At 37.6% G+C, this 20,120-nt stretch overlaps 1 protein-coding gene across 1 annotated transcript in view; it reads right to left on the bottom strand.

Moving 5' to 3' along the window:
* The window catches only part of CA10 (carbonic anhydrase 10), a 556,758-nt gene that overhangs the window by 409,244 nt on the left and 127,394 nt on the right, over positions 1-20,120 (bottom strand). The window lies entirely within an intron of this gene.

Below are 20,120 nucleotides of genomic sequence, written 5' to 3'. Positions count from 1 at the left end.
ACCCTGAGAGGGCTTCCTCTGCTGTAGATAGGGAGTTAGGAAAACTATTCCTATTTATCTAAAAATGAAAATACTAATGTAGCTTACTTGCTGGCCAAGGTGTATATATAGACATCAATGTCATTTAAGATATTTTAACTTAAATCCTACAATGAGTATAAGAAACTCCTAAATTGACAAAACAATCATCCTCTGGGAACCTGGAAAAGCAAAAACAAAATTGTTCTATAGAAACGCTTTTACAACCATCCTCACTAGGAACTTCCACAGAAAAAGGGATATCCATTGAATAAAAGATTCCTAACCAAAATTAGAAACAACAGGAGTAAATAAATCAACACAGGAATAGTCAGAAGCTAAAATTAAACTGATAATGTATGCTGCAAGAATCAAAAATAATATATACTCTTGAAAAAGACAACATATCTATAATAAAAATGTAACAGAAGAGATAGAAATCACAATCATAATGAAAGAACAAGACCCCCATGGGAAAAAGAAAAATCAGATTTAAAAAGAAACCAGAATAGACTGATAAAAATGAAAATTATAAGAATAAAATTAAAATGCAGTGGGTGTATTAAACAACAGCTATGATTAGCTAAAGAGGGCATTAGAGAATTGAAAAACAGAAGTGAAGAAGCCACATAGAATTCAGCATATAGAGAGAAATGTATAGAAAGATTTAAAAGACAGATGAAGAGATATGGAACATGGAAAGAAATAGATTAACTTCCAAGAAACAACTTGTTTAAGTATATACTTGTGCCTTGTTAGTCTTCCCTTATGTCTTTGATGATAGTATTTAACTGACTTCTTGTTTTGTTTTTGTGATGTCTGAGTTACTTACATATTCAGAAGTAGATTACAGTCATCCCACAGTATCCACAGGGGACTGGTTTCAGAACCCCACTCTGATACCAAAATCTGTAGTTGCTCAAGTCTTTTATATAAAATAACATAATATAGTTGACCCTTCATAGCCACAGTTTCCACATTCATGTGGCGCTTACTGTGCTACACTGATCAAATTTCAATTCCGTTCATTTATGTAAGGATAGTACAAGTTTAACTATTTATTAAGTGAATATAAATAGAACTCTAGGAAACTAGAGGAAGCAAAGATAAATCATGACAAAAATATGATAGAAAGTGGCAGAAGTTTGACCAAATATACCAGTAATCAGGATGAAAATTGGAATTAGACTTCCATATTAAAAGATAATATCAGGTACCATTTAAAAATAACTCAACCTTATAATGAAACATTATAAATTCATATTAATTTATGAATGAAAAATTATAAATTCATATGAAAAAGGAAAGCACCAACACAAGTCTAGAAATATAAGGAATGATGACTAATTATGCCAGATGATATTAGGACCTATACAAGTAAAAGTTGTAGACAACTAGACCGATGGCAGAAGGGAAAGCCCAGAATCACATGCATTTTGTGGGAAGTTGGAATATGAAGAATGTGGCATTAAAATCAATACAGACTTAAGGATAGACTATTTAACAAATTTTAGTGATTCAGCTGGCTGTGGGAAATAATTGGATCTATACTTCATATTAATACAATTCAAGAATTTCGTACAGATAAAATACCAAAATGTGAAAAGAAAAATTATAAAATTTAGAGAGAAATATAATATTTCTATAATCTTAGCATAGGGAAGGATTAATGAAATAAGGTACAAAACCTATCAACTATCAAGGAATAGTTAGTTAAGTAGATAAATGTGTCATATTAACATTTTAAATTGTCATTTAAATTGTATAAACAAAGTTAAATGCCTGGGACTGACAGAAAATATTTGCTGGGCACATAAGTGATATAATATTAGTATCCAGAACTCTGACACATTGATAAAAAATAGGCAAATAATATAAACTAAAAACTCACAGAAGATACCCAAGCAAGTAACTAGATGCTCATTTTCACTTGTAATTCAGAGAAATGCATATTTGAAAAACAAAGATATTTATTCACATCAGCAAAATCTTGCAATTAATTGGGCAAACATGTCAGAGAAGAAAATGGATGAATAATTGTGGTACATTTATATAATGTAATCCTCAAGATCAAATAAACTATACCTACATATATGAACATGAATATATTTCAAAATATAATTTAAAAGGTAGGTTGCAAAGGACACATATAGTATGTGCAATAATTATGAACACAACACATATATGTACCAAGAATAAAAGGTGATGTACTAACTTCAGTGTAGTGATCCCTTCTAGTGACCAAGAAAACACAGAACACAAAAAACAAACAACAAACTGGAATGAAGAAGTATATAAATGTATAATGACACTTTTTCTAAGAACAAAACCTCTGAGACAATACTTGATTATTTTTGGTTGCTGCCATTTATCTTTGGAACTGACATCCTGCTGGGGTTGGGTCATGAAGCTGATGACTTGATGTAAGTTGCACGGATGTTGTTAGTTTCCTCTTCATTTGCCTTTTAGCTCCTTAAAAGCAAACAGGGAATTTGTCCCAAATAGTATATTTTCAATGACTGATACAGTTCATAAAATGTGAGTTGTCAACAAGGAGCATGATGAGAACACTGAAGAAATGAACAAATCCTAATAAACTTAATAGCTAGATCTTGAACGGACTGGAGAGAAAGTTATCCAAATTGAAAACTAAGGCTTAAGGAGGAAGGTAATTGCCAGAGGTGCAAGTGACTGATGAGAAATAAGGATTTATAAGCCACAGGTCTCCAGTTATTTCTTCTAAGCCTGTGGTACATAAAATTCTTTGTGTCAGAGACTTCCTTGAGAGTCTGAAGGAAGCTCAAAGTCTCCATTTCACCGTTTCTTCAAGAAATGAGCACATATATGCAAAATCTGCATATAATTTCTGAAGCCTAACATCTGAAACCTTACCTAAGAACATCCACTGTTAAGAATTTCTGTGGACCAGTCCTAGGCTACATGTTGTTGGCATAGGATCTAATTGTGAATGCTGCTTTTTATTTAAACAAATCAGATATTCTTTCAGGTCAACCACGTTGGATGTGGGAGGATCATTTTTAGAATGGAAGCTCCTCAGAGAAGGTAGTTTCCAGTTGAGTGGAAGTAGACATCAGAGTTCCAGGTGAGTGGAGGTAGACATTCCGTTCACCTTGTCTACTTCTGCTCACCTTGGAGTAGACACTGGAGAAGGGTTGGGATGGATGGAGAAAGAGAATCCTTTGGGAGAGGCATTGGAGTATCTCAGTTCATAGCTTGAACTGAGAGCTTTAACAGGCTGGGGCTTTTAGACATCAGGATTCAAAGCAGCTCAGAGCATCTCCATGCAAAGCATCCAGAGTGCTTTGTAGCCAGCCTTTCCCATAACACAGGCAATCTTTCTGTTCTTAATTGCACAATTTGTCCTAAGAAATTAGAAGAAACAAAGAAAAGCCTTACAACTACAGGAGAGAGATTATCTTTTTAAGGAAGGACCACTCCCACCATTTCATTAACTCTATTTCCAGTGCATTCCAGATTGCTGGGAATTTCAATGACCACTCAGTAAATGTATTCATTGCATTGATTGCAAAAAGCTAATTTGCTTTGCTTTGGATGTTTCACCTACTCCAAATCTCATGTTGAAATGTGGCCTCCAATGTTGGGGTCTAGAGGAAGGTGTTTGGGTCATGGTGGTGGATCCTCATAAATGTCTTGGTGCTGTCCTCAAGGCAATAAGTGAATTCTCACTCTGAGTTCATGTGAGACACCTGACTGTTTAAAAGAGCCTGGGGTCAGATGTGGTGGCTCAAACTTGTAATCTCAGAACTTTGGGAGACTGAGGTGGATAGATCACTTTAGCTTAGAGGTTCAAGACTAGCCTGACCAACATAGTGAAACCCTGTCTCCACTAAAAATACAAAAATTATCCAGGCATGGTGGCACATGCCTGCAATCCCAGCTACTCAAGAGGCTGAGTGGGAGAATTGCTTGAAACCAGCAGGTTGAGGTTGCAGTGAGCCGACACTGTGTCAGTGTCCTCCAGCCTAGGTGACAGAATGAGGCTCCATCTCAAAATTAATTAATTAATTAATTAATTAAAATAAAATAGCCTGGCACTTTCTTTCTTGCTCTCTTGCTCCCTTTCTCACCATTTGACCTGCTTCCCCTTTGTCTTCCAACATGCTTGGGAGATTCTTGAGGCGCTTACTAGAAGCAGATGCTGGTGAGATGCTTTCTGTACATTCTGCAGAACTGTGAGCAAAATAAACCTCTTTTCTTTATAAATTACCCAATTTCAAATATTCCTTTATAGCCATGCAAAGCAGACTACCACAGAAAATTGGTACTGTGGCATGGAGCACTGCTATAAAGATACTTGAAAATGTGAAAGCAGATTTGGGACTTGGAAACTGACAAATGTTGGAAGAGTTTGGAGGTCTCAGAGGAAGGCAGGAAGATGAAGGAAAGTTTGGAAATTCTTAGAGACTTGTTAAGTAGTTGTGACCAAAATGCTGATAGAAACATTGGCAGCAAAGTCCAGGCTAATGAAATCTCATAATGAAAATGAGGAAGTTATTGGGATCCGGAGTAAACTTTACCCATATTACAAGCTAGCAAAGAACTTAGCTGTACTGTGTCCATGTCCTAGGGATCCATGGAATTTTGAACTTAAGAGGGATGACTTAGGGTATGTGGTGGAAGAAAATGTCTAACAGTAGTATTCAAGATGTGGCATGGCTGCTTCTAACAGCCTACAGTTAATTAGATGTGCATACAAAGGAATGACTTAAAGTTTGAATTTATAATGAAAAGGAATGCAGGGTGCAAAACTCTGGAAAATTTACAGCCTGGCCACATAGTAGAGAAGGAAAGACCATTTTCAGGAGAATAGTCCAAGCAGGCTGTGGAGAAACCACTTGCTAGAGAGATTCACATGACTAAATGGTAGCCAAGCACTCATAGCCAAGACAACGGGATAAAGCCCTCAAAGGCATTTCACAAGTTTCTGAGGCAGGCCTCCCACCACAGGCCCAGAGGCCTGGAAAGGAAGAATGGTTTCATGAGTCAGACCTGGGGCGTCGCTTCCCTGTACAGCCTCAGGACATTGCTCCCCACTTCCTGGCTGCAGCTCAAAGAATCCCAGGTACAACTCAACTCCAGTCCCCTGCTTCGGATAGCACAAGCTGTAAGCCTTTTCAGCTTCCATATAGTGCAAAGTCTTCAGGCCCTCAGAGCCCAAGAGTGAAGGAGGCTTGGCAGCTTCCACCCAGATTTCAGAGGATGTATGGGAAAGCAGACAGAAGCCTGCTTCAGAGGATGAGCCCTCAGAGAGTGCCTCTGCTAGGGCAGTACAGAGGGGAAGTGTGGGATTGCAGCCCCCATACAAAGTCCCCACCAGCACACTGACTAGTGGAGCTATAGGAAGGGTCATGCTGCCCTCCAGATCAAATAATGGTAGAGTCACTGACAGCTTATATCCTGTGAGAGCAGCCATGTGGGCTGTACCCTGCAAAGCCATAGGGACAGGCCAGTCCAATGCCTTAGGAGGCCATCCCTCATACCCATGTTCCCAGGATGCAAGAAACAGAGTCAAAGGAAATTATTGTGGAGATTTAAGATTTAATGTCTGCTCTGCTGTGTTTCAGACTTGTGTGGGGTTTGTTACTCCTCTCTTTTGGCCAATTTCTCCCTTTGAAAATAGAAATGTTTACTCAATGCCTGTGCCACCATTGTTGTACAGGAAATAAATAACTTATTTTTGATTTGACAATCTCATAGTTAGAAGAAACTTGCCCTTAGTCTCAGATGATACTTTAGACTTTTGAGTGATGCTGGAATGAGTTAAGATTTTGGAGGACTATTGGGAAGGGATGACTGTATTTTGGAATGTGAGATGAACATGAAATTTGGACCAGGGAAGAAATAATATGGATGTTTTGCCATCTCCAAATCTCATGTTCAAATGGGACCTCCAGTGTTGGAGGTGGACCTAGTGCAAGGTGTTTCGGTCATGGAGGTAGAACCCTCATGAATGGCTTGGTACTGTCCCCATGATAATGAGTGAGTTCTCACTCTGTGAGTTCACATATCTGGTTGTTTAAAAGAGACTGACACTCCTTCCTCTATCTCTTGCTCCCTCTCTTACCATGTGACATGTTTGCTCCCACTTTCCTTCCACCATGATTGGAAGCTTCCGGAGGCTGTCACCACAAGAAGATTCTGATGCCGTGTTTCCTGTACACCCAGCAGAACTACGAGACAAATAAACCTCTTTTCTTTATAAATTACAAAATTCCAGGTGTTCCTTTATAGCAGCACAAAACAGACACACATAATTCTAGGTTCTTTTCACAAACACCAAGATTCAGACATTTCAGTGGTTTAAAATTAGGGTCAAGATTCTTATTGCCATTATTCTCTTTAATGAACAAAATGTTAGTTGTGAAATTATATATTTTAATGAAACTTAGTATAACCACTTACGTTAATTTGTACATTGTAAATATGTTAATGTTTCTCTGCATTGTCTCTTATAACAAAAATGTTATTTTTGACTGATTCACCCTCTCTGAATACTGGGAGAGAAGGGTTATTTTGGTTTGGTTTTAATTTGTCAATCCCACAAGCAGTTTTCAGCAGATAGAAGGTATTTGGATATTTTCTTACACGAAACAATCCAAGCATACACTTTATAATTTTTTTACTATGTTTAAATTGATGTATACAACACATGCAGAAAAGTGCACAGATGAGCGTATAATCCGATTCATTTCTACAAAGTGAATACATCTATGTGTTTGCCACCGAAAATCTAGGTCCTACACTAAAAAATAGAGCATTACCAGCATCCCAGAAGCCCCAAATCAAAGTAGGCATATGCAAGAAATATTTTGTAATTTCCAATGTAATTGCTTCTTTGATCCATGGGTTATTTAGAAATATGTTGTCTAATTTTCCAACATTTGGGAATAACATTTGGGAATTTTCTAGTTATATTCCTGTTATTTACTTACAGTGTAATATCACTGTGAAGAGAATATACATACATATATATATATATATACACACACACACACACACACACAATCTGCTTTGTGTTTTCTGGATTTTTTTTTTTAAAGTTTGTTATATCAGTTGTTGAGAATTGTTACAGTCTCCTACTATAATTATAGATTTCTCTATTCTTCACTTAGTTTTGTCAATTTTTGCTTTATTGAAATTAAGTCTATGATTTAAGGTGAGTACAAATTTTGAACTGCTACATCTTTTTAGTGGATTGACCCTTTTATCATTATAAAATGTCCTGTTTACCGCTAGTAATATTTTTTGCCTTAAATCTACATTACCTCACATTAAACAATTTGGATGACATATTTTCAGATATTTTTGGCACTTCCTGAACAATGCAAGTTTCTTAGAAGCTTCAAATCCAATGATGCCCTTTCTATATTTTATGTCATTGTTTTGGGGGGGCGGTATTTTAATTCTGCATAAATTTTAAACTCAAAACAATATTAGTAGCATTATATTTTAATATCACCGTATAGGGTCAATATTAATTTATATGTCTACTTTTTCCTCATTACCTTCTGAATTTCCTTGCTTCAATCTAAGATCATTTTTCTTCTGCCTAAAGAATTCATTTGTATTTTGTTTTCTACAAATTTGTCAGTTTTTGTCTAAAAATGTCTTTATTTTGTCTTTACACTGAAAGGATAATTTTACTTGGTATAGAATTTCAAAATTTCTGTGATTTACTTTAATTCTTAAAAATGTCATTCCATTTTTTTTTTTCTTCCATAACTTTTATTCAACTTCTATTTTAGATTCAGGGGTATATGAGTAGGTTTTTTACATGGGTACATCGCATGATGCTGAAGTTTGGGGCATGATTGATTCCATCACCCAGGTAGTAAACATAGTACCCAATAAATAGTTTCTCAACCCTTGCCTCATCCTTCTTTACCCCCTCTAGTAGTCCCTAGTTCTATTGTTGCCATCTTTATGTCCATGTGTACCTAATGTTTAGCCACCATGTATGCATACACGTAGTATTTGGGTTTCTGCTTTTGTGTTAGTTTGCGTAGTATAATGGCCTCCAGCATCACTCACTGTTGCTGCAGAAGACATGATTTTGTTCTTTTTTTTATTGCCGTGTAGTTTTACATGGTTTGTATGTACCACATTTTATTTATCCAATCTACCATTGATGGGTATCAAGGTTGATTCCATGTAACAAACCTACTCATGTACCCCCTGAATCTAAAATAAAAGTTGAATAAAAGTTATGGAAGGCAGAATAAATGGAATGACATTTTTTTAAGAATTAAAGCAAATCACAGAAATTTTGAAATTCTACACCAGTCATAGGGATTGAGGTTGATTCCATGTCTTTGTCATTGTGAATACCACTCCAATGAACATATGAGTACATGTTTCTTTTTGGGAGAATGATTTATTTTGGAAAATGATTTGGAGATACACCCAGCAATGGAATTGCTGGGTTGAATAGTAGTTGTATCTTTAGTCCTTTGAGAAATCTTTAAACTGCTTTCCACAGTAGCTGAACTAATTTATATTCCCACCAATAGTGTATAAGCATTCCCTTATCTCTGCAGCTTTACCAATATCTGTTATTTTTCTATTTTTAATAGCCATTCTGACTGACTCGAGATGATATCTCATTGTAACTTTGATTTGCATTTCTCTGATAATTAGTAATGTTGTATGTCTTCTTTTCAGAACTGAATAAAATAAAAATCTATACAAAGGATTGAGAAAAACAAAGTTTATTTTTTGTTAGGATAAAAAAGATCAATAGACCACTAGCTAGATTAACAAAGGAAAAAAGGGAGAAGAAAGAGCACTATCAGAAACAACAAAGGTGACATTACAACCAATCCCATAGAAACACAAAAGTTACTCAGAGATTAATATGAACACCTCTATGCACACAAACAGAAAATCTAGAGAAAATGGATAAATTCCCAGGAATGCACAACCTTCAAAGATTGAATCAGGAAGAAATTGAAACCCTGAACAGAACAATAACATGTGCCACAATTGAATCAGTCATTAAAAGACTACCAACCAAAAAAGGCCCAGGACCAAATGGAATCACAGCCATTCTACCAGACATATGAAGAAGAGCTGGTACCAATCCTTACTGAAACTATTCTAGAAAATCAAGGAGGAGGACTGCTTCTCGGCCTTTTGGCTAAGATCAAGTGAAAATCAAGGAGGAGAGACTCCTCCCTAATTCATTAGATGAAGTCAGCATCAGCTCAACATTAAAGCCCAGCAAAGATGATGAAAAAAAGAAAACTACAAATTACTCTCGCTGACAAACATAAATATGAAAATCCTCAACAAAATACTAGCAAGCTGAATCCAGCATCACATCAAAGTGTTAATTCACCACAGTCAAGCAGGTGTTACTCCTGGGACGCAAGGTTGGTTCAACATCTGCAAATCAGTAAATGTGATTCACGACATGAACAGAATCAAAAACATAAATCATATGATCATCCTGATAGACACAGAAAGATTTCAGTAAAATCCCTTCATGATAAAAACCCTCAACAAAGTAGGCACTGAAGGAACATATCTCAAAATTATTGGCACCATCTGTGACAAACCCATAGCCAACATCATATCGAATGGGTGCAAGCTAGAACGATTCCCCTTAATAACTAGAACAAGACAAGGATGCCATTCTAACCACTCCTATTCAACTGAGTACTGGAACTCCTAGCCAGACAAATCAGGCAAGAGAAAGAAATAAAATGCATCCAAATAGGAAAAAATGTCAAATTATCTTTCTTTGCTTATGACATGATTTTATATCTAGACAACCCTAAAGACTCCACTAAAAGGCTCCTAAAACTGATAAACAACTTCAATAAAGTTTCAAGATACAAAATAAATGTACAAAAATCAGTACCATTTCTAAACAGCAATAATATTCAAGCTGAGAGCCAAATCAAGAACACAATCCTATTAATAGCAACAAAAATAAAATACCTTGAAATACATCTAGCCAAGGGGGTGAAAATTTTCTGCAAGGAGAACTACCAAACACTGCTGAAAGAAATCACAGATGACACAAACAAATGGAGAAACATTCCATGCTCACAAACTGGAAGAATCAATATCATTAAAATGAGTATACTGCCCAAAGCAATCTACAGATTTGATATTATTCCTAGCAAACTGCCAATGTCTTTTTTCACAGAATTGGAAATATCAATCCTAAAATTCATATGGAACTTGAAAAGAGCCCAAATGGCTAAAATGGCTAAACAATCCTAAGCAAAAAATAAAAGTTAGACTTCATCACATTACCCAACTTCAAACTATATAACAAGGCTACAGTAACCAAAACAGCAATGGCACTAGTACAAAAACAGGCTCACACACCAATGGAACAAAATAGAGAGCCCAGAAATAAAGCCATTTCCCTACAACCAACCAACTGATCTTTGACAAAGTCAACAAAAATAAGCAATGGGGAAAGGACTTTCTATTCAATAAATGGTGCCGGGATAACTGGCTGTGCATATGCAGAATGAAACTAAACCTGTATCTTTACTGTAAACAAAAATTAATTCAGGATGGATTAAAGACTTAAATGTGAAACCTAAAACTATAAAAATCCTAGAAAAAAACCTAGGAAATACCCTAATGGACATGGCCTTAGCAAAGAATTGACTAAGTCCTCAAGAACAATTGCAACATAAAAACCTCCAACATTTACAAATGGGATGTGATTCAACTAATGAGTTTCTGCACAGCAAAATAAACTATCAACAAAGTAAACAGACAGCTTACAGAATGGCAAAAAAAAAAAAAAAATTGCAAATTATGCATGCAACAAAGGCTTACTATACTAACCAGAACGTAAACGGAACTTAAACAATTCAACAAGCAAAAAATGACCCCATTAAAAAGTCGGCAACAGATATAATTTGTGTTGAATGAAGTCTGCTTTTTATTTCTTTTTCTTTAAAAGTTATGTCTCTTTTTTCTTCTGTCTCTATTTAAAATTTTTACTTTTTTTTAAAAACAGTTTTACTATGTTTTACCTATGTGTAGTTTTATTTTATTTTATTCTTGTTGGGGTTTGTCAAGTTTATTGTCTCTGTGGGTTAGTGTGTTTATCAGTTTTAGAAAATTCTCAACCATTATCTCAGCAAACATGGCTCCTACCTTATTCTGCACTTCCCTTCTATCTGGGCTCTTGGCTGCTTAGGGCTTGATAACCTCAGTTACTCTAAAATCCCTTCTGGGATATTTTTAAATCATTTTATGCACATTATCTAGTTCTCTGTGAAAGGATCAATCTGATCTAAGCTAATCCTCCATAGCCAGAAGGAGAACATCCCCTTTTGAGGTGATACTTCTTATACTGTCATAATCCTAGCCATAGACTGAACACATAATATACTTATTTTTACTTAGACGTAGTCACATATGTGAAATGTGAGCCAAATTTAAGTTATGTAAGAAGATAATAATGTTGAGCCTATTAAGTAACATTAAGATCTGCAGTCCTAGTCACCAGTTGCCCTAAGTGAGAGTACTAGGGCAATGTGACCTCACTATAAACCCATGCATGCTTGAGGGGCTGCCAAATCACAAGCTGGAGTCAGTGGGGGGTGGGAGGGGGTAAAGCTACTGCCAGAAATCCCAAGCCAAAGGGAAGCAGAGGAAGGGAGCCAGGTAAAGGAAGTAACAGTGTGGTATACTGTGTCTTGAAAGATATCCAGAAGCACTTTGGGGCCCTCACAGGCTACTTCCTCATTCACAGATGATGCCTAGGCCTCCCTCTATAAGCAGATAACTTTTTGTCTCTAAGCTTCAGATTTCTTAAAATGATAATCATAAATAATTATATTACAAGCTGGTAGTGACTATAAATAAAAAGATGTAAAGTACTTAGAATAGTGTCTCATTCATGGTAATTGCTTAATAAGTCAGAGCTATGATAATGGTGATAGTGAGAATGATTATTGTGTTTAAGATATTGATGATTGTGATGACGGTCATAAAGTAAGAATGATCATCATTACCAGGAAGAAAGAGGATATCCTATATACAGTATATGTATATATACAGTCTCCCAAAAAGTCAGCTATGACAGAATGCTAGACTTCCCCTTTTACCTTCACCTTAATATACAGTAAGTATGTATGCTTGAATCATCCCAAAACCTTCCCTCCCAACCCCTGGTTCATGGAAAAAAAAGTCTTAAATATACACACATACTGTATATCAAGGTCAAGGTAAAAAGGGGAATCAATATTTACTGCTTTTAAAACATGTTTTCTACTGTAAAGTGGTCATGCTTTTGAGCCTCTATCTGATTGAACTTGCTGAGTTCTAATCAGGGCGCCAGTGCCCTAAACAGGGTCTCTGTGACATAGGACATGCCTCCACCTGAGTTCTACTCCACTTTCCCTCATACCAGTAATGTCAAGGAGAGAATAAAGCTTCCTCATTGTCGTAGAGTTTGAAGAAGGACTTCATACTAGTTTATATAGCTCAGAGTTTTGGGATGATTACTAAGCAAGGTTCCAAGGAGAAACAGCACATGCTTCAGAAGAGACACATTCCTCACTGTGGCTCTTGCTGGAAAATATCGATAATAGAAAGCAGTTTTCCCAAGGCTCATTCACATAGGACTAGATGGATTTTTTTGCTTCAAATTCACTGCATTTTTAGAAGAGGATAATTAAAAAAAATTCTAACTGCCACTTAAACCAAATGGGTAAGGCACCTAGATAGAAAATGATAAAATCAAGACACTGCCATTTCTATTCATGAATGCCTTTCCTGTCTTCATTTAACTTAAGATATTTTTGATTGTAGAGAAGTAAAACATGCATAAAATACCAGCCTTTTCAGCATGTGATAGGCAACTTTGTTGATACAAATGGACTTGATGTTTGCTTTTCGAGCTGTAGATAAAGACAGAATTGATGGTGACAGGGAAGAGATGGAACCCATACGGGAAAGGCTGAGGAAATAAACTTGGCCAGGATGTACTTTTACGCTTTTTTATGTACAAAGAAATATACACACACAGAAATATATATACACATAGTATATATGTATATATAATGTGTATATTACATACGTGTGTGTGTGTGTACACATGCATGTACACACAGAAGGAAAATACCTTTTAAATTGAGGGAAGAATAACAGTTTTCCTCTAATCTGGCTGAGGTTAAGATTCTAGCAAATATGGGCTCCCATTCATAAGTTAACTTGTCCCAGTGAAGACAGAGGAAATTGTCTAAGAAAGCCAAAGGGTCTTCCACTGAGGTGGAACAGAGTGACGTGGGTTAGGGGCCCCATGCAGCTGAAGATTCTTCATCAAAGTGAGTTGTGGAATAAATGTGCACTAGAGTAAAATTACACAAGCCTCAAAGTCTCCTCTGAACCACCACTGTCTTTCTAGATTTGAGGAATCTCACTTTCCTCTCTCATGCTAGTCCCATTGTTCTCTACTCAACAGCACCTACTATGTCCCCTTTTTTTTTTTTTAGCTTAATCCTCCCAGAGACCTAGAGTTTTCAAAAACAGAGGCAAGTGATGAGAGAAAACCTCCTAGAGCAGCAGTCTGTAACTGTATTGGTCTGTTCACCTGCTGCTAATAAAGATATACCCAGGACTAGGTAATTTATAAAGGAAAGAGGTTTCATTGAGTCATAGTTCAGCATGGCTGGGGAGGCCTCAGAAAACTAACAATCCTGGTGGAAGGGGAAGCAAACAGATCTTTCTTTACATGGTGGCAACAAGGAGAAGTGTTAAACAAGATGAGGAAAAGCCTTTTATAAAACCCTCAGATCTTGAGAGAGCTCACTATTACGAGAACAGCAGCATGGGAGAAACCACCCCCATGATTCAATTACCTCTTATGGACTCCTTCCCACAACATATAGGGATTATGGGAACTACAATTCAATATGAGATGTGGGTGGGGACACAGCCAAACCATATCATAAACCTTTCTGGAATGAGGAACCAGTTTTGTGGAAGACATTCTTTCCATGGACCTGGGTTGGAGGTTGGGGCAAAGGTTTCAGGATGATTCAAGCACATCACATTTATTGTGTGTTTGATTTCTGTTATTACATTGAAATATTTAAATAATTATACAACCTCACCATAATGTAGAATCAATGGGAGTCCTGAGTTTGTGTTCCTGGAACTAGGTGGTCCCATCCAGGGGCAATGGGAGACAGTGACAGATCATCAGGCATTAGATTCTCATAAGAAGCACACAACCTAGATCCCTCACATGTGGGTTTGCCCTCCTATGAGAATTGAATGCAGCTGCTGATCAACTGCAGCCAGAGCTGAGGTGTAAATGTGAGTCATGGGGAGTGGCTGTAAATGCAGATGAAGTTTCCCACACCTGTTGCTGCTCACCCTCTTGCTGTGTGGCCCAGTTCCTAACAGGCCTCGGACTGGCATGGGGGTAGAGGGTGGGGGTGTTGGAGATCCCTTTTCTAGAGGAAAGGAAATGCAACAGACTGGCTTTTATCTTGGAATCCCCTCATTGGTTCTCGGTTTTCTCATCTATAATAAGAGGGGTTTGAACTATAATTATCTGAAGTCTGCCCCAGCTGGGTACTCTGAGAGTCTAGGATCTAAAATTGGGGAAAGACGACATGCACATAGGAGAAGTTATATTTTAAAAATCTATGTAGTGTAGGAAGGAAGGGAGCCCTGAGGCTGAAGCAGTGACTATGCCACTCTTCTTACAGAAGCTATGTTCAGGAGACTTCATTCCCTTTTGCAGACCCGCATTCACTTTTTTCCCCTCACCCCTACTCAGAATCAGAGCTAATTTTTCTTAGGAAAGAATCTCTTTCCAGAAGTGAGGCAGATACAACGCTTTGCATTTTTCAGATAAGAAAACTGTGAGTCAGAGTTGAGTAATTTATCCACAGTGACACAGTGTATCTAATAAGTGGTAGAGAGAAACAAGTAGGAGACAGAGACAGTCATTTGACAGAATCTCCCTTCCCTTGAACCCTTGTGTCAAGAGCTTCTGGGATCCTACTTTCAACACTGGGAGGCTGGACTGCTTTTGGCTGAGGTGAGTTCTCTCTAAAGCCATCTTGCTGACCATCACTTTATATTGGCTGACCTCTCAGAGTTTCCTCTCTGTAAATACAAGCAGCAATATCTGAGTCCATGCCTCCCAGGGATAGTAAGATAAATGAGATAATAAAGGTGAGAACCAAATAAGCTCCTCTTAATGACGGTGTTAAAAACCCCATGAGGTACTATGATGTTATTAACAAAATGCAGAGGCTGCAGAGTTACATTTGGCCAAATTCTTACACTTCTCAATTTTTTAGCAAGGAGATATAAATATGAAATCAGTATTTCCCAATAGTGAAACTGACTACAAGTCGGTTCTCATTTTTAAACAAACCTATTCTATGCAAATACAATCAACAGAAAAAGCATCAAGGATCTATACGTATAGCTGTCTTTCACAAAACTATTCTAGTTTTCCTTATTAAAAAACTTCAAAATATTTCATGCTTTGTGGCATTTCAGTGAAATTGGAATTGTAAAATAATGATTTCCTGAAAACCTTTTAAAGGTACAGATCTGGCATGAAGTGAGGTATGACTGAAGTTCCTAGACAACCATTTGAGATTTTGGCAGTGGAGCCCTCCCAAGAGAAGATTCTACCAGCCAGTTGCAGCACATGCAAATATTGGAGGCCGTTGCTCTGGAAAAGCAACTAAAAATAATACCTGGGTGGACAAAATAAGTAGGGAGCCACACTTAGCTATGAGCCAGGGTATTGCAAAGGGCCGGTGTTGGTCAAGAGCGGTGGGGCCATCATCTTGATTTAGACGTACTGTCCACTTCTCTAATGCAAACCCACAAAATTATTGACTCTTAGAGTGCCCACAAAGCTTCTGCTGTGATGATAGGACTTTCAGAGCCATGAAGAAGCTAACACTAACTCTTACATTTCAATTTTTCCCTTTTCCCACATAGCTTACACTAAAACTCTTCCCAGTTTGTGGCCTGGAGAACGTGTTTTTCTGGCATTACATTTCCTTTCCAACATTATTCCTGTCCCTCAACCCTGTTCAGTAATATTATTTAAAATGACTGGATAATTCCTTTGAGGGTGCTATCATAGCCCAAATATGTCCATGTCTAAGGTTTTTCACTAGTAAACATTGAACATCTTCAGTTTTAAATTATAAGTTAATTCTATAACTTACTTGAGCCCATTTATGTTTATTCATTGCTGAAGTTCCTCTTAGATCTTGCCTTCTCATAACTTCTCTATAACCCAAGAAGGAACCCACCTAGATCTCCTGGATCCCCTCTTGCCTAATTTAGGTAGACCATCATAGGAGATGAACAGTTATCATCTCACGTTTAAGTTTTTAAGAGATGGTATCAAAACATGCTTCGGTCAACAAACCCAATCTTATTCCCACAACTTCTGAGTGCTCTTCCTGATTCTAGAGCAAACACACTGATTTAGATAGAGTACCATGTTTCTGAACCTTGAATAATCCTGTTGAGATTGAAACAGGGGTGTATTAATACAGCACAGGTCTTGGAGTTAAACCACACCCGCCCCCGGCCCCCCACCACCCTACAACAGGCTTAGGAAGGTTGCTCAACCTCTCAAGGCTTCTGCTGTTTCTCATCTGTAAAATACCAAAGATTGCCATCCCCATCACTGTTGTGGGAGATCAGCAAGACATAAAGTGCCTGCCAGGATGTTTGGCCAATAGTGGTACCTGATTCAGTCATTCAGTGACTTTCACAGTCACCTTGAGCTTGACTCTCTCAAGAAAAGTAAAGAAATTAAGAAGTATACGAGCCACTGAACCTTGATCACAAATATTCTAAGAAACTTATAACTCCTTAGCCATATGTTTCATTTCAAATCCAAGTATGAAAAAAGCTATGTAACTGAACTAAAAAGTGGATCTACTCTATAATTTATTGTATTATAATACATATGTATACATCTCACACACTATGTATTTATACTTTAAGAGAGAAAGACTTTTATAAGACTTTTTACGTCAAGTGAGGGCATCTGTTCATTTGTGTAGAGCACATACTGCTTTGCTGCAGAGTGCAGAGAGAATGACTTTGCTCTTCATACCCTAAAATTGAGTCCACCAGGAATGAAACACAGGCTTGTAGTAGCAAAGGTTTCTGTCCAGCTGAGCAGTAAATCCTGGCTGCCCCTGATGATCACAGGGACTGGCTCCTGGTAATAATTTTGATGTCATTATCCTTTCCTAGAAATGCATGAATGGTTCTGGCCTTTAAAAACAGATTTAAGAGGATGCATTTATCTTGACATTATCAGCCTTTTAAAGATCATGCCGTAGGGCCTGTTGACCTTTCTTGCTTAACGATGAGTTGCAAAACAGTGGGATAACATCAATGGACGAAAGGAAGAAAGAGTGTGTACCCAGAAGCAGCACCCATGGAGAGGAGGAGGTGGGACAGGGATGTTCAGGCTGGCAAAGGAAACTTGCTTTAGTCCTGTGGGAATTGAAGAATCCCACATAAATGGAAGCACAGGAGGTACAAAAGGGATTCCATTTCCATCTCTGCTCTAAATATGCAGGCTTTGGGTACTGTGATGGTTAATTTTAGGTTTCAACTTGACTGGAATAAGAAATACCTAGAAACTTGGTAAAGCATTATTTTTAGGTGTCTGTGAGGGGGTTTTCCGAGGAGATTAGCATGCGGGTCTGAGTAGAATAGGTGGGGAAGGTCTGCCTTCGATATGAGAAGGCACCATTCATTCTTCCAAGTCCAGAAAAGGTGAATGTGTCAATCTATTTGCTCAAACCGGGATACACTCTTCCTCTCTTGTTCTTGGACAAAACCTTCAGGCTCCCAGCCTTTGAGCTCCAGAATTTATACCAGCAACCCCTTTCCCCACCTGAGGCTCTCAGGTCTTTGGTCATGGAATGGGGATTGTCACAAGCTTCCTTAGTTCTGAGGCCTTTGGACTTGGACTGAGCCACACTGCTGGCATCCCAGGGTCTCCAGCTTGAGGATGTCATGGGACTTCTAAACTTTGATAATTACATGAGCCAATGCTTTTAATAAATCTCTTCTCATTTATCCATACATATTTTATTGATTCTGTCTCTCTGGAGAACCCTAATAGAGGTATATATCAAGGCATAAGTCAAGAGAAATAAGATATTTGGCTTATTAAGTGGTTGGCAATGACTTCAACTCTTTTTTTTTTTTTTTTTTTTTTTTGAGATGGAGTCTCACTCTCGCCCAGGCTGGAGTGCAGTGGCATGATCTCAGCTTACTGCAACCTCCGCCTCCGGGGTTCAAGTGATTCTCATGCCTCAGCCTCCCAAGTTGCTGGGACTACAGGCACGCACCATCATGCCTGGTGAATTTTTGTATTTTTAGTAGAGATGGGATTTTGCCTTGTTAGCCAGGCTGGTCTTAAACTCCTGACCTCAAGGGATCCACCCACCTCGGCCTCCCAAAGTGCTGGGATTACAGGTGTGAGCCACCGTGCCTGGCTGTGACTCCAACTCTCCAACAGGTGAAGCACAAACACATTTACTTAACTGTACCCAATCTTGTAAATTTTGACACTTTTAGAATATAGGTAGTGTTCACCAATTCACCACTGTGTAATAGGAATAACATGGGATTCTGTGACTGTTCATGTAAAGGATTCATATAAAGCTCTATCATTTTCTAGTAGAGTTTCTCAAAATATTTTTTTTAAATATCAAGGGTTTCTAACATCTCAAGGATTAAAGACAATAATAAGTAAAGAGTTTTTACACAGTTCTTTGCTGATGCCATGTGTTTAATTAATGCTAATATCTTCTCCCATTCCCCCGAATTTCCCTTTTGCAATAACTTGCTCAATCTATAAATCAAATGATGGAGAAAACATACAGTTGATAAAAATTGGAAATTGAGAATGTCTGGCTTCCCTGAAATGTTTGAGATATAGTTACCATGACCACATATTTAGGGCAATACAGAATTTTAACAGAGGGACAGAAATTTGAAATTGAAAGCACTCTGAAAAAATACAAGAGCTGCCACGAACACAGTAAACATCTCTAATACACACAAATAAACATCAAGTAAGTTAAAAGCACTGGCTTTTCTGCCCTCTCAACCCAACAGAGAGGTCATATCAATGCACAAACTAAAATGTATAATTCTGTGCTTACCCACTACTGCTACAGCCCAGTGAATGGTTTAAATCCTAGACATGGTTAAAAATATAGCTGGTTATGTGATTTTCTATTAAACCTAATATAGTGGGATGAACCACAATACCTTATAGGAGCCGATAAACTAGTATTTCCAAGGCAATCAAAGGATATCAATATCACTTTATTATTATTTTCATTCTGCAAAGAACCTTCCTTGAAGAGCAATTCTTTTTATGCATTGGTCTGCTTGATAGCTTTCTGAATAATTGTAATCCATAAGGCTTTGTACCTCTTTTTGCATGCCAGAAACACGCTGACTTAATCTAATTATCTCATGAAACTCAACTCTTAAATAAAGCTTGAAGTAAAATTACAAAGCAGCCTTTTTCTTTTCCTTTACTTACTGTCTTCATGGTACCTTCCTTTTGGCCAGTTGCTCATAAGAAAATGGGCTATGCCTCTGCAGAGAAAGGGTTCTTTACACTTCTGTCTGGCAAGGAAAAGTTGGGTTTGGGCCAAGTCAGGCCCCATGAAAAGATAATAAAGTATGACTGGAACCCTTCCTTCTGGATGACAAAGGAGTGGCTGGCTAGAAGCAAACATTTATTGAGCAAATATTGGAAGTCAGGCACTTTGAAAATATCAGTAGTCTAAGCGATCTCAGATTTGCCAGAGAGAAAAATGGGCCAACATGGGATGTCAATGTACTCCAATAAAGCCCACAATAGAGTTAGCATAAGGGTGAACATTGATTCATTATCCAAACAGGGTGACATTTGAGAATGAAAGGGGGCAGTATCAATAATTCTGCAAGGACAACTGACATAAACATTATCCTAATTAGGATCTAAATGTCTTGAAACACATAGGAGAACCCTAATTGAGGTATACATCAAGACATTAGTGAAG

Source organism: Chlorocebus sabaeus, chromosome 16 (genome assembly GCF_047675955.1).
Source record: "Chlorocebus sabaeus isolate Y175 chromosome 16, mChlSab1.0.hap1, whole genome shotgun sequence".
In the NCBI taxonomy this organism is placed as follows: Eukaryota; Metazoa; Chordata; class Mammalia; order Primates; family Cercopithecidae; genus Chlorocebus; species Chlorocebus sabaeus.
This window is presented reverse-complemented; position numbering and strand designations above follow the sequence as displayed.